We start from the raw sequence: 12,381 nt of genomic DNA, 5'->3' as shown, positions 1-12,381 counted from the left end.
ATTGCATCAGGGCTGTCTGTGCCGCGGGACAGAAGCACTGTCCTCTGCTGTGCCACCCTCTGCAGTTATGGTGTCTATCACCAACAGACCAGCAAGTACTGGGAGTGCATGCATTCTCTGTAGCTGAAGTATTGTGATTTCTGAGGTTTACATACTGATAAGGGAAGATATCAAATACAGCCCAAATAAAAGGTATTTTGTCTAGTGAGAATATGACTGGACCCTTTTCATACAGCTGTAGTCATTCAGTAGAGGACATTTCCAGCTGAGAAAAGGTAAGGAGTCATCTACCATATGGTATGTCAGGTTAAAGTAAGTACAATCTTAGCAACCTTCCAGCGTTGTTAGGATCAGAGCATAATTCATCTATATATCCTCATATACATGCCTTACTGTCTTTTATTTAAATAAGCCTTGTCTCAGTCTTCATTTTCTTTGTATTGTGTTTCGACCAGGAAAACCACTTGAGGCCCTCTCACCGCTTTAGTATTTCTGTGGGAGGCAGTGATTTCACTTTATTTTTTTAATTACTTAAAAGCAAGACCTGAAAATAAGCTGCTTTCAAATCTGTGTTCTTCTTGCACTGAAATCATTAGAATGTCACCCAGACAACTGGGTGGCAAAGCTGGTCCTTCTGCTGAATCTGACAACATTTCCTGTATATAACCTGTATAGAAATATGATTTATAACACCATGAGCAAATTCGAATACTTCTTTTCATTGCTGGTAACTCCTGGGTTTTCATCAACAGGAGAGATGATATCCATCTACATCTAATATAATTCAAATTCACAGTCACAGATGTGAGACTGCTGAAAGTTTCAGAATAGAGAGTTTGAACAAAAGCATTATTTTTAACACTCATTCAATGCTAACTTATGAGGAGGGGAAGAATGAATCTCTTGCATTTTAATTACTGCACACAGGAGGTAACGCTAAATAGTCTCAAATATATCCCCAAATCATAAAATCAAGGAGCAAAATAGGTTAGCCTTTCCCTGATAGGTTCTCTCTGAGCCATTGTGGGTACCTATGCTATACTTCCAAAGTTATTCCCATAATGATGAGAGCTAGATTATTTTTTTTAAGTGGCAATTTCTGTGTAGCTGCCTAGCTTCTGGAACCTGCAGCTCAAAAAGCTGTTGAAAATAATTGCTGATAAAGTCACGAGAAGTAGCAATACAGCAAAGGACAGAAAAATCCAAGATCCTCCCTAACTGCTTCAGGCCCTTCTGAGCTGTGATCAGTTCTTGCCCTTCAGTGGGCTGACAAACACCCCTTCTGAGTTGCCTGACCATACCCTGTGCCCTTATTTTACAACAGTAGGCACACTCATCACCAAGTGTATGTTTCATGTGAAACCACAGGAAATGGTGGTTTCAGCTATTTTAAGCCTAAACGTGGGCAGTATTTTACAGCTGGTTTGATTTCAAGAGAACCACAGCAGTTAAAAAATACTTCTTAACCTTCAGGGCTGTACCTAAAATTTCATAAGCCACATGAAGAGCCCCAAATTAATGAATAATAATTCCCACATTTTTGGCAGCTGATTTGTGATTTATTAGTACCCAAGTTGGGAACTACTGACCTTGGCAAAACAGTTTGTTAATTCAGTCAAGGCTACATTTCACGCCTTTTATTTGGCATTCTCCCATAGGCTGCAGCAAATCAAAGGGCAAATTTGGAAGCAAAAGGAAGGCACTGACTCACGAGTTGACTGAAACTTGTTTCGAATTTAGCAACTTCGTTCTGGGGCCCTCTAGCCAGAAATGTCTCTAAACTCAAAGCTGGAGGGGGCTTTAGAAGGCTTTAGGGTTTGCTGCCAGAAGTTTGCACAGTGAATTGGTGACTTCAGAGCTCGGACGGATGTTTGGACCCCAAGGTGAGCTCCTACCTCTCACAGGCTTAACAAACCTGATCAAAACCTTCCTGTTTTTTAATTCTGCAGTGGAAGGCTAAGGAAAGGGGACGAGGACAAGGGCAGTGCAGCAGCAAGGAAGATCGTTCCAGGAGATCGCCCGCAGTGCTCAGTCCCAGCGCGGCAGAGCTCGGCTGGCCGGGCGAGCCCCGGCTGACGGCGGCCGGTGCGCCAGCCGGAGCTTTGGCTCCCGCCGTGCCAGCAAAGCGCAGCCACAGGAGCCGGGAAGGCGGGACAACACAGCGATCCAACTATCCAACTATCCAGCGATCCAGCAGCTCCCGTGCTTCGCCAGCGAGCCCCGGGTGCTCCGGGACTGCCCCACAACAGGCGTGGCGGGAGCCCCGCCCTGGCCGCGCGGAGCGGGGCAGGGCGGGCTGTGAGTCTCAGGGGCTGGCTGAGAGCGTCGGGAGTGACCGTCGGAGGGAAAGCGCGGGCTGGCCCTGGGAGCGAGGCGCAAAGAAACTTTGGAGACCTTCAGTACTACGCAAGGGTGAGTGATTCCAGCTCTTCTGTAAGAGGAAGGAGGATGCTGTGGGTGGATTTTGATGTTCTGAAGAGTGTAATGTTAATTTCACTTATTTTCACCAATGCAATCCCAGAAGTGTTGCTCAGATAGAAAACCTGTACTAATTTGCTAAGAGTGATTTGCAAGTTGCTGTTATGAGGAGTGAGGTGAGATAGGATGAGAAAAAACTGTTTCTGCCAAGCAGCAGCTGTGTCCCAGGTGCTCAGCAGTGCCTGGGTGCTCAGGTGTGTGTGCTCCTTGTTACCCAGAGCATGGTAGGAACAGGTGAGGAAGGAGGGTGTCAGTAAAGGCAGGTGGTAGGACTCCTGCCCCGCTGGTTTTATGGAGCAATTTGTCTGTGGCAGAGTTTGGTGCAATTCTGCTAGTTGAATAAAGAGTTGCTGTTGGTCTCGATTGGATGCTTTTGCTCCAAGTCCATTTGGGACTGGCTTAAAGGCCAGTGTAACACTTGTTGGTAGTCATAAGTAGCCAGCTTCTAGCTGTAATGGATGTACTCTGGGTTTGGGGGGAGTGGGGAGAAGAGGCTTTCAGGTCTTCTGAGACTACTTTTTAGATTAACATAAGCTGCTGCTGGAGAAAAATATTTTAGGTCCTGCCTGCTGCCTTCAGCTATAGAATCTTCTTTGTAGGTCTTACAGAATGAGGTAGGTTCCCATTTGCATTACGGTCCTGAGGATGACTCTCCAAAGTACAATATTAAGGTATAAAAAGTGTGGGTTTGTGTATGCAGGTGGCTTCCTCTTGGTGGTGGGAACTGAGGCCTGACTGGGTAAGTGTTTGAACCTGGGATGCCATGGATCACAGCCTTGTCTGGACTCAGACTCCTTCAAAGAGCCTCACACCTTAAATCCTAGTGCTCTCTGTCACCTTCCATTTTCTTTCCCGAGATCCATTTAACCTAAATTACAACAAGGTTCTTGAATTATCCTTTTGTGTGTGCTTGGTTGTATAAGGGCTGGCTTTGACATGTTGTTGCATGTTTAAAATCAAGATACTACCCTTCTGCAGAAATGCACCATGTCTGCATAAACACTTGTGTTCTTGGCTTTTCCCTAAAAAATAAGGTGTCTGTAGTGCTGTGGTTAGGGTAATTAACTCTGCACTTCTGGGATTCCCTACTTGTTTGAAGCACACTTAGCACTTCATGGAGTCAAATCCTTTAAAGTGACCTGAAATACTCAACTTTGGATGTGTGTTATTGAAATGGGGATTTGGCTTCTTAAAAGCCATGATATCCTGAGATATGTTCTTACTTTATTGCTGCACAGAGAATTCCAAAATTCTGCCTTGATGCTTTTGTCCAAGGACCTTACCATGTAGATGATCAGACTAGCACTGAGGCTAGCTTTCACTGAAACCAGTGAAAACCATTCTGTTAACCTCAGTGGTAGCTACCTTACCTCCTCTGGCTTGTAAAAGCACTTGAGAGGATTATCACTGTAGAGGCCAATGGCGTATTGTAGCTGTAAAAGTCTCATTTCAGACACCAAACTTTTCGGGTCTGCACACTGGGCACCACCTTAGATAAAAGTGGTGTTTCCCATGGTGCTGTTCTGTTGCAGCAAAGGTGGAGTTGGTTGCGGCAAAGGAGTATTTGTTTGTTTGAAGGATTTTTTAGTATCTCAGTGAGAGAAACAAGAAAATAGGTCCTTGTTTGTTTTCTTATGCAGCCTTGAAATCACACTAAAGAAGTTCAATTTTCATTAAGATATCTCCCCCCTGCATTTTTTTTTTTTTTTTTTTTTTTTTTTTTGCATTCTGCACCTGAAAGTTTCACTGCTGTCTGAAACTCCTGATACCCACATAGGTCTGCCTTACTGGAGAAAACATATGAGTGTGTGACTTTTCTCACCATTTTATTGAAATTAATGAGATGGGACTTCATTGAAGTCAGTCACCAGCATGAACAAAGATGTGAATGTGTTAGGGAGCGAGATAGAGAAAAACTACAAGATGCATCTCTGAGATGATGAGGGTGATTCTGGTTGAAGGAACAAGATTCACGGGACTCTAGTTTCTCTGACTGGTGAACCTGTCTGTGGCTTTGCCACCTGCAGGGCAAGAGCAGATGAATCTCACAGGTGCTAAGTGTGATGGTGTGCAGCCAGACTAAGGGCTTTAGCAGGACGTTCATAGACATTAATCAGGATCTTGTTACTTAAATAATTTGAAGTAGTGCCATGCTCACAGCTGTTCCTCCATCCCTAGTTTGGTAAGCACTTCTCCAGTGCTCCTGAGGGCAGCCTGTGTCTGTCCCCAGTGCACTGCTGTTCTGCATGGCTCCGACACAAGCACCACCACCCCTGGTGCTCAGAGCTCTGGGTGCTGCTTCCTGCATGTCAGCTGGTGGCTCTGCTTTTCAACACTGGTGTCAGTAGAGGTAAATGGCTTGTACAACTTGGGTTATTTCCAACCAGGAAATAATATTTTTATCTTCTGAGTGTAATCACCCAAAATGTGGTGTCTCCCCAGGGCCTGGAGACCACCACCAGGCAGTTGGTGCTTTGGCTGGAAGTATCAGTATTAAAAGGAGGGGTCTAAAGCTTTGGAGGTGTTTGAAGTGGTGGAAGTTAGTGGAAAGGTTTGCATTTTTCTGGAAGCCAGTCTGTTCACTGGCAAGAAAGAAGATTCTGGACTGTATTTGGGGGCTGACATGGCTTTGAAGAAAAGTAGAGAAGGCTCTGGTCTGGTGTAGTTTTCTCTCCCCAGTTGTTCAGGTAGTCAAGCCTGTGCTCAGAAGGAAAAATGGACAGCAGGGCTGGCACAGTCTAGCTAGCTCCTAGTGACTTGAAACCAACCAGACAAAGAAGCCTCAGAAACCTTTGTCTTTGAGGGGAAGTGTTACATAAATTGCAAATTTTTAACTAATCATTTTTGCTCTGCTGGTATTTCATCTTGCAGAATCTGTGTGATTGTATCTCACCATGACCTTGCTGCCAGTGACCTTGGAAGCAAAGTGAGTTGGCTTCTATAAAATTGAGTGTGTGTTTAAAGATGAGCAGTATTTATGAGCCATTTTTGTTGAACAAAACCCGTGTGTGGGGCGCTGTTCCTTCTCTTACAGCATCTGTAAAAGGGAAATATCTCCCTCCCCTTTGAAACTTGCAGCAGCCAACTTGTAAGTTTTGACTTATACCCAAGATTTTTCGGTGGTGATATATAAACATCAAGCTTCTTAGATACATACAGTAAAATATGGTAGAGAACAGGTGTAACAGCACTGCTCTCTGTGAATCATCCTTAGTCTGAGACTGCCCTCTCTTGGAGGCCATCAGTTGCTTTTACACCCTCCTTTTGGTTTTTTTCTTTTTTTTTTTTTTTTCTTTTTCCTACCGGAGTAGGGGCTTGGTTCTCCTTCCAGAGGAATCACTAGAAAGTTTTGAAATAATCAAAATACTTTCTGCTATATTCAGCTCCAAGTAGACAACTGTCTTCTAGGTCTTGGGGTTTTTTATTTAATTTTTTCTTTTCCTTTAGAAGCAAGGGAAATTGATGGAAGATTAGAAATAAATCAACCTTTTGTTTTGATTCTAGCAAGGGTAGAGTTCCAAGGAGCCAAAGGGATGTAGATGATCAAACCTTGCTGAATTATTGGGAGGAATTTCAATGCCATAGGATGTCAATGCCATAGGAAATCTTGCTCTGTGTTAATATGCAGTGTCCTAAATCTTCTAGCTGATAATGTATGATGATTTTGAACTTCATTCTACTTAAATGTTACAAGTAACATCCTTTTAGTAATATGACCAGGGTAACAAGGGCTAAAAGTTTTCTTTAGCTAAAATAATGCTGAAATATTTGTTTAAATTTAGCTAGATTGACAAGTTAGTCTAGACCTGTTCATTCACCCTCATTCTGGCGCCTAAACCAGAAAACGTTTATTTTATTCGTCTGTCAAGGTTTTAAAAAATAATTTTCTGAGGTGATTTAACAGGACACAAAGTTGGTATGGTTGAGAACACTCTGCTATCCTGCTGTTAAAGCCTGACTTGACAGATTTTGGTGAGTAGCTTATTATTTGTTTTAGGGAGAAGACAAATTTGAATGCTTCTGCTGGCCTAGGAGCATATCCATTTTACTTTGCTACAATACTCCCCTGAAACCTGATTTTTGCGCAGTTTCATGGGATATCCTGAGGCCAGGGGAGAGATTCTTGACGTTCTGATCCATGTTCCCAACCAAACCAAACCAACATGTCCTTGACACTGAGCGTAAAACAATGGGTAGAAGACAGTCAGGCTTGCGGAAGGGAGGCAGTCCAGACAGTGCTGAAGGCACCTCACGGAGGCCACAGCAGCTCCAGTTGTTTTCACTTCAGTTGTTTTCAGGGGCATCTTCTCAGAGTGAGCCTACCTGCCTTCAGGTTGCAGACTTCAATGGGTTAAATTAGTTTTTTTGTTTGTCTGTGGTCACGTTATATGGCACTTCTTAACAAAATACTGGAAACTTGGGATTATCCCAGATCCTGTTTCTTTGCTGAACAAAGGTTCACTCAAGCCTTTACTGTCACATATTCCCAACAGCGTTCTTCAGCTCACTGCATTGGTGTCTGTTGTTGGTTTTGCTACAGTAACTCCAGTGGAGAAAATGCTTTATCTTTTCACAGGAGAACAAGGAAATTAATTGATTAACACTGGTTGGCTCACCAAAATCACATCAGCCTTCAAAGATATCCAGCTTAAAAAAGAATATTCTGAATGTCTGTCTCTGACAAGATTAGGTTTTCAAGGATGAAATAAGTTATCTTCTGTGTTCTTCCTGTGCAACGAACAATTTCTCTATTAAGACAAGAAAATGCCCGATTTTTTTTTTCCTTTTACCCCCACAAGTGGATGGATGTCTGAGAACATTCTCCTACGGTGGTGGGAGCATGTTACTTCCAGAGCCTGTAGGGGGTGGAAAATTATTTTGGCATCAAACCATAAGTCAGAGGTGCTGAATAAGTAGCCACTCTAAAAGCAGGAGTTTAAGAACATACTTTCCTAAGATGCTTTAAACTTTCAGCTATGGTGGAACAATTTTTTTAAGTTCAGTTGTTCTGAACCCTGGCTAACATCAAAATTGGAACAAGTGCTGTTCTGATTGGATACAATCTAGAATAGCTGCTGCAAAATTTGGCTTGGGCTTTGAATTTATATAGGGTTCAGTTGCTTGTAGCCACCATGGTATTTCAGCAAAGAAAATGGAAATAAGTAGCCAGTCAGTTTTTGGTAGCATTTAACACATCTCACTGCATTTTGAAGACTAGGTCAGCTTGTAGTGATTTATATAGAGTGATTTATATTTGTGTTCTTCTGATGTTTCCAGATCTGGGGCTTGTGGCTTCTAACCAGTGAGCTCTCAGCATGCTTCATGTGAGATGAGAATTTAAGCTTTTTCTCTTGCCTTCCCTTTCTTGCTGGAGAGGAAAATCATCAGCACAGGAAGAGCAGGGTGTCTTTTAGCTCCCACTCCACTGCCATTCTGGGGCTGGTACAGTTGAATCAATGTTCTTTTTCCTCCAATACCCTCTTCAGCTTGAGGACAAGGAGCAGGATGGAGAGGACAAGAAGGTAGCAGCCTAGTAGGGACAGCAGCTGGGAAGATTGCTCTGGGAGACACAGCAGATGACAGTATTGTGCCTTATTCCCTTTCATAGTGCAAGGACATCACATGGGTGCTTTTCACCTTCTGAAAGGCAATGTCCTTTCATTCTTCTGAATGTAGAATTGCGATAGAAGAGAGCGTTTCACAGGGTTGGAAGGTAGTTTAGTTGGAGGGCAGACTCCTGTGGAATGTACTCCTTGGCATCACTGCCCCCAGGGACTGTACAGAAGATTTCTGCTGTGATTTGAGACTGCAAGGAGAGAGTATTTGAGACTGTTTGAGAGAGCAAGTGAGGGAGAGGCAGTGTCAGTGCAAAGACTGTTTTTTATAAAAACAGAAAAAGGCAGGTCAGGAGAGGGATTTGAGTGGGGCACAGCTACAGATTGTGCTGTGAGATAAAATGTGACACCTCGTTTCCTGCACAGCCCCTGGTATCTAATGGTGTGGCTTAGCTCTGGCTGCAGTCTGTTCCTCTCTGAGGTATTCAGGCTCTTTCCTTTCCCTACGTATAATCAGAACTCTTACAAGAACCTAATATTCCTGAGGTCTCAGTCAAATTAGGATTGGAACTGGGCAGATATTCATTTTTAAAGGGAAAATAAAACCCAAAGCCTCTCTGTCAAGAGATGCAAGGACAGCAGAAATTACTGAATTTTCTGCTTCTACTTCAAAGATGTAGTAAGAGTATTTTCCTAAACAACAGCTGGTTTTTTTTTTCATTATTGATTTTTTTTTTTTTTTTTTTAACCCAGGGGCCACTTTTGATGTCAGACTGCATGTAAAACATATCCAAAAATCCTAGGGCAGTGTCTTTAACAGTGATGTTTCACACATGCTCCAAAAGCACCCATAAAAACATGTGTGAAGAGTAGAAAGTATTAAGTTTTCTCCCTGTGGGCTCTATCCTTGTGCATGAACAAGTCAATCACTAAAAGAGCAGCAGAGTCAATGACATTTTAACCCAATTGATCTGTGATCTATTTTACTTCTTGCTTACCTACTGTAATGACCCCTGTGTTTGTGTGTCTGGGGTCAGCACTGGGGTAAAAAAGAGTGTTTTCAGTGGTTATTGGAGAGCCACATCCAGGCTGGCTGGCTGGCTGCTCCCAGCCAAGAAGAGTCCTAGCTAAGTTCCTCCTTTGCTGTCCCCAAATGAAGCATGAATCTGAATATACCTCATTTTCGCAGCTGCTAATACTCAGGAAGCGAGTTGGGATTTGGAGATCTGAGGTATTTCCTCTTCTGTGAAATTTGATTGAGTTTTCCTAGCTGGAATGGTATGAATCATTAGTAATTTTGAGATTCAAAAATATTAGTAGCAGAGATGAACAGACTGAACAAAATATACCTTGCTTTTTTAGAAACAAAGGAAAAACCTAGCAGAGCTTAGTGATCCTCTTCTAAATATTCTTTTTTTAGTTCTACTGGAAGTTGAGAAGATAAGGCCATTTGACTCTGACATACACACAAATGCAGAACCAAGCTTGGAAATTTATGGGAAAGGTCGAGTGTCCTCTTTGCTCGGCCTCTGAAGCGGTTCCCCAAAAGGTGGCAGTCTCTGCTAGCGGGAATGTGTCTCTCGCTGGCAGATGGATGCTTTTCCTTAAGGTTCATCCAGTTCAATGTTCTGCATTGGCTGGGTCCTTTCCCCTCCCCTCCCCTCTGCTCCCCCTCCCCCCATAACCTTTATCTTTCAAACGAGAGCAGCAGCCTGTATATTTGACAAATATTTGTCTAGCACTGTAAATGCACACAGACTTAAAAATGACCTTTGAGTTTAACCAGAGCAGATTCCCACACGAAAAGGAATTAGTTTTAGTTGGGTTTTTTTTCCTAAGCTGTGTAAACAAAAATTATTAGAATGCATGCTATGAATGCTTCATCTCTGCATCTGTGGCTGGGCTTCCACAGTTTTTTGAAATGTCATCACAGCTATAACTATTCCCTAAAAAACATGCCAAAGGCCTGGACCTGTACTTTCCGGTTATAAGGTAAAGGTTCCTGGCTTATTCAGTGTTCACTTGACTAGGGGTGAGATCTGAAGGACTTGAAACTGTCCCTGTGTTGTAATTCAGACCCTGTGGAGCTGGGACTCTTTGCTTACTGGTGTGTTTCTAGTGGAGCTGTATTTACTTGCCAGCTTGGGCTCTACTACTCCACGAGCAGAGTTTTTCCTGAACCACTGCTGGGTCTGACAGCAGTAACAAGCTCTGCATCCTCCTGCAAGACCCAGCCAGTGGTCATTATGGGACAAGAGGGAATGCATTTCATACTCTGGTGTTTCCATTTCCATCCCCATCACATCCTTACACACATGATAGAAGAGCTCAGTGAACTTAGGGAACGGAGTGGAAAATGTCTGCAAAAGCAGATAATTCTGTCCTTCCATTGACAGAAACCCAGGTTTACCTCTTGGGACACTCAAAGGCACGTGCTGGTTATTCCTTTAAAAAATATGGAAAAACAGACTTTCCAGAATGGATCTTTTGCACTCAGGAGCCTGACATTATATTTTTGGTCCTTTTAAAAGTAGGGTTAAACTAACAAGTGTATTCTAGAGACAGTTTCACTGGGACTGAGCTTTCTACTGTGCTGGTTCTCTAAAGTAGCTTTGTCTTTACAGCAGGACAATTTCTATGTTGGTTTGGTTGGATTAAAAGGATCTTCATAATAATAATTCAAACTAGCATGGTACCATTAGAAATTTGATTTAAGTAATCTGTTTATCTAATTGGGCTTGTTCTAGGATTGTCTTCTCTTTAAAAAAGAAATCAATTGGTTAACAAATCTGACTCAGCCTCACTCAAAAATTACATGACTTGGAATGAAAACCTGGAATTCTTGGATTTTTTTTTTTTTTTTTCTGGTGCAGAGGGAATTTGGGAGTGTGGTATTAGTTTGTTTTTAAGAATGCATTTATTTGGTTGCCAGACCCTGAAGAAGTGATGATGGTAAAACCCAGCTTTCCTCACTACTGATCTTTGGAAGGGCCTTTGGTTCCACTGTTGCCTGCTTTAAGGCTTCACAAAATGGGATAAATAGTCAAAAGCCAACAGCACAGAAAACATCTAAGGGCATCTGATCCACATCAGGGAAGGTAGATCAGAGCTAGAGAAGATTCAGATCACAGAAACAGTAATTGTCAAAGGCACCAAACAGCTTCTGTACAGCAGATAGGCTTGGGACTTCCTTTCTTGGGAAAGAAGCTGCTGAGAAAGGATGGACAAGTGTCTTTTGATGCCACAAGGAAGGAGAAGATGAAAAGGAATTTTCTTGCTGCTGCTTATAATCAGAGATCCAGGGAATCTGAAAAATTTTAGTTCGTTTGGGATTTAAAGCAAGGGGATGTGGTTTGTAATGTCGTCTAAGCAGTTGTGCAGAGGCTGGAAGTACTGGAACTTCACATGGATTCAGGAGTGCAGGATTAAGGAGTCCCACAAGAGACCTGTAAATTGTGCTGATCCTGGCAGAGTAACTTGCATTAGTCTCGCTTTTCCCCCCCCATCATCTGGTATTTGCCAGTGCCAGAAACAGATTTACCCAGGCTGCAGAGACTGATGTTGCCAAAAGATGGGCCCATCTACTGTGTGTGTCAGTGACTTTTAGACACTGTAATAACTAAATTTCATATGGATAAGAACCAGTTTGAAAGTCAAATCTTTAAAGGTTCTCTTTGTCTTTAGGCAATCATGACTTCTAAGTAACTTTTCTCCTTTCAAATAAATATTTCACAGACGTAGAAGGAAATTAGATGATCTGGATTATTTCACAATTGATGTAGAATTTGCTTCCATTTTTTTTATCCTTTCCCCTCTTGGCTTGGCACACTGGAATTTCTCATTAGGGGCCAGATTCTGGGAGATGAATATTCTAACTCCCACAGAAAGTTTTCTGGAGGCATTTGGCAGAGGAAAAAAAACCTCAGGTTTTTTCTATTATAGAGGGGTTTTCTTCTTTTTTTCTTTTCTTTTTTTTTCCCCCTTTTTTTTTGTTTGTATTTTTTTTGTTTGGTTGGATTGGTTTTTTGTGGTTTTTTGATTTTGTCTTGTTTGGGGTTTTGTTTTTTGTTTGGTTGTTGTTGGAGTTCTTTTCTCTCTCTTTTTTTTTTTTTTAACTGATCGCATTCTGGACCATTTACTTTTCTCATATCTGTATTAACCAAAAAAAAAGAAAAAAAAAAAGAAACACCCACACAAAACCCCTCTAAACCAGTAGCTTGTTCCTCCCCCGTGGACAGAAGTACCATGACCACATTGGCCCTGCACATGCTGCAGAGGTCTTCAATGTAGACAAGCTGACACTGTCATTAAAATAATTAATAAAAGTGTTTCAATTAAAGTTTTTCAA

General features: G+C 42.3%; 1 long non-coding RNA gene across 1 annotated transcript in view; it reads left to right on the top strand.

Annotated features, from left to right (window-relative positions):
* LOC104685754 overlaps positions 1-12,381 on the top strand; it is a 95,333-nt gene that overhangs the window by 51,833 nt on the left and 31,119 nt on the right. Inside the window, exon 3 of the long non-coding RNA XR_005604313.1 lies at positions 1,950-2,412. This is a non-coding gene — a long non-coding RNA (uncharacterized LOC104685754). The remainder of the gene's footprint in view (positions 1-1,949; positions 2,413-12,381) is intronic.

The sequence above is a fragment of the Corvus cornix genome, chromosome 3 (genome assembly GCF_000738735.6).
Source record: "Corvus cornix cornix isolate S_Up_H32 chromosome 3, ASM73873v5, whole genome shotgun sequence".
Taxonomy (NCBI): Eukaryota; Metazoa; Chordata; class Aves; order Passeriformes; family Corvidae; genus Corvus; species Corvus cornix.
The sequence above is the reverse complement of the archived record's forward strand: the minus strand, read 5'-3'. Positions and strand labels throughout refer to the sequence as shown.